General features: G+C 39.5%; 1 pseudogene; it reads left to right on the forward strand.

Moving 5' to 3' along the window:
* Window positions 1-1810: 1810 nt before the first annotated feature.
* Window positions 1811-2380, forward strand: LOC138429936 (large ribosomal subunit protein uL6 pseudogene; annotated as a pseudogene).
* The last annotated feature ends 1099 nt before the right edge of the window (window positions 2381-3479 follow it).

Below are 3479 nucleotides of genomic sequence, written 5' to 3' on the forward strand. Positions count from 1 at the left end.
GAAATAAAGGCAAAAATAAACAAATGGGATCTATTTAAAATTAAAAGCTTCTGCACAACAAAGGAAAATATAAGCAAGGTGAAAAGACAGCCTTCTGAATGGGAGAAAATAATAGCAAATGAAGCAACTGACAAACAACTAATCTCAAAAATATACAAGCAACTTATGCAGCTCAATTCCAGACAAATAAATGACCCAATCAAAAAATGGGCCAAAGAACTAAATAGACATTTCTCCAAAGAAGACATACGGATGGCTAACAAACACATGAAAAGATGCTCAACATCACTCATTATTAGAGAAATGCAAATCAAAACCACAATGAGATACCACTTCACACCAGTCAGAATGGCTGTGATCCAAAAATCTACAAGCAATAAATGCTGGAGAGGGTGTGGAGAAAAGGGAACCCTCCTACACTGTTGGTGGGAATGCAAACTAGTACAGCCACTATGGAGAACAGTGTGGAGATTCCTTAAAAAATTGCAAATAGAACTACCTTATGACCCAGCAATCCCACTGCTGGGCATACACACTGAGGAAACCAGAAATGAAAGAGACACATGTACCCCAATGTTCATCGCAGCACTGTTTATAATAGCCAGGACATGGAAACAACCTAGATGTCCATCAGCAGATGAATGGATAAGAAAGCTGTGGTACATATACACAATGGAGTATTACTCAGCCATTAAAAAGAATTCATTTGAATCAGTTCTGATGAGATGGATGAAACTGGAGCCAATTATACAGACTGAAGTAAGCCAAAAAGAAAAACACCAATATAGTATACTAACACATATATATGGAATTTAGGAAGATGGCAATGACGACCCTGTATGCAAGACAGGAAAAAGGACACAGATGTGTATAACGGACTTTTGGACTCAGAGGGAGAGGGAGAGGGTGGGCTGATTTGGGAGAATGGCATTCTAACATGTATACTATCATGTAAGAAAAAATAAATAAAACAAACAAACAAACAAAAAAAAATTGCAAATAGAACTACCTTATGACCCAGCAATCCCACTGCTGGGCATACACACCGAGGAAACCAGAATGGAAAGAGACACATGTACCCCAATGTTCATCACAGCACTGTTTATAATAGCCAGGACATGGAAACAACCTAGATGTCCATCAGCAGATGAATGGATAAGAAAGCTGTGGTACATATACACAATGGAGTATTACTCAGCCGTTAAAAAGAATTCATTTGAATCAGTTCTAATGAGATGGATGAAACTGGAGCCAATTATACAGAGTGAAGTAAGCCAGAAAGAAAAACACCAATACAGTATACTAACACATATATATGGAATTTAGGAAGATGGCAATGACGACCCTGTATGCAAGACAAGAAAAAAGACACAGATATGTATAACGGACTTCTGGACTCAGAGGGAGAGGGAGAGGGTGGGATGATTTGGGAGAATGGGAATTCTAACATGTATACTATCATGTAAGAATTGAATCGCCAGTCCATGTCTGACGCAGGGTGCAGCATGCTTGGGGCTGGTGCATGGGGATGACCCAGAGAGATGTTGTGGGGAGGGAGGTGGGAGGGGGGGTCAAGTTTGGGAACGCATGTAAGAATTAAAAATTTTAAAATTAAAACAAACAAACAAACAAACAACAACAACAAAAATTAAAAAAAAAAGTAAAAACGTGATTTGATTCAGGGTCCTTGGTAACAATTAATCGGGGGTGTGTAAAGTCAATACCGTTCTTTGCAGCCATCATATAGAAGGCTGGTCCAAGTAGTTAGCCCAGATATAAATCCGCTTTCGTCACTGATTAAAGGCAAAAAATGTTAGAAGCCAGTCAGACTGTTGACATCCCAGAAAATGTCGACATTACCTTGAAGGGATGGACAGTTATTGTGAAGGGCCTCAGAGGCACCCTTTGGAGGGACTTCAATTACATCAAAGTAGAACTCAGTCTCCTTGAAAAGAAATAGAGGCTCCGTGTTGACAAATGGAGTGGAAACAGAAAGGAACTGGCCACTGTTTGCACAGTCTGTAGCCACTTACAGAACATGATCAAGGGTGTTACACTGGGCTTCCATTACAGGATGAGGTCGGTGTATGCCCACTTCCCCATCAATGTTGTTATTCAGGAGAATGGTTCTCTTGTGGAAATCTGAACTTTTTTGGGTGAAAAATACATACACAGGATTTGAATGAGGCCAGGGGTTGCCTGTTCAGTATCTCAAGCCCAGAAAGGTGAGTTGATTCTTGAAGGAAATGACATTGAACTTGTGTCAAATTCAGCTGCTTTGATTCAGCAAGCCACCACAGTTAAAAACAAGGATATCAGAAAATTTGGGGGTGGTATCTATGCTTCTGAAAAAGGAACAGCTCAGCAGGCTGATGAATAAGATCTCAGTGATCCTGCTGTAGAAACAAGATAGCAGATGGTTCTATGGACTCAGTTGTGATATTCTAAAAAGACAACAAAAACTCTTGGTTTGAGATTAAAAAAAAAATGCCAAAGGGAACAGATTGGTAATCTCAGATTATACAATGTCAGGTACTGGTATCGCCTAAAGTTTGTGACATGTGTGTGCACTGTGCACTATGTGTATGTATGTGTACCAGATTATACATTGTATATATGTATGTGCTATATATGGGGCTTCCCAGGTGGTGCTGGTGGCAAAGATCCCACCTGCCAATGCAAGAGTTATAAGAGACACAGGTTCAGTCCCTAGGTCAGGAAGATCCCCTGAAGGAGGGCACAGCAACCCACTGTAGTATTCTTGCCTGGAGAATCTCATGGACAGAGAAACCTGGTGGGCTACAGTCCATAGGGTTGCAGAGAGTCAGACAGAACTGAAGTGACTTAGCATGCATGCATGCATGTGTTTTATATATACATATATATAATATCCTTTTTTATCGAAGGTCCTTGTGGTCAGGAGCTCCATCATCTTTTAGCCTTGGGTATAGTTTTGGCATGTAACCAATTAGCAAATGTTTGTAGAATTAATTTCATCCTACTTTGTAAGTAGTTAGTAAAAGTGAGCACTCAGCCATAAAATGTTAACTATGTGCCAGATACTATTCTGAGTACTTTACATGTATTAGCCTGTATTAGATTCACAAAAATGCTGCAAAGTAGGCACTATTACTATCATCCCATTGAAGAAACTGAAGCGTGGAAAGGTCAAGCAACTTGCTCCAATTTGCACAGACAGGTAAAGGCAGAAATGGTATTTCAGCCCAGACAGTCTGGCTTTAGTGTTTGTGCTTTTAACCATTTTTTGCCATGATACAGAGATAAAGAATTTAGTACTACAGTGATGCTGAATTGGTCTGTAGGGGGTCCCTGCAGTAGCCAAAGATAGTTTATGAGAATCCAAATGAATACAAATAAGTTTAAGGCTATTACTTCTTCTTGTGAAAATACAAAGATGTTAAATATGGTCCAATTTTAAAGACAACCTATAGATCAGACATGAAATTCATTTTAGGAGT

The sequence above is a fragment of the Ovis canadensis genome, chromosome 25, assembly GCF_042477335.2.
Source record: "Ovis canadensis isolate MfBH-ARS-UI-01 breed Bighorn chromosome 25, ARS-UI_OviCan_v2, whole genome shotgun sequence".
Classification (NCBI taxonomy): domain Eukaryota; kingdom Metazoa; phylum Chordata; class Mammalia; order Artiodactyla; family Bovidae; genus Ovis; species Ovis canadensis.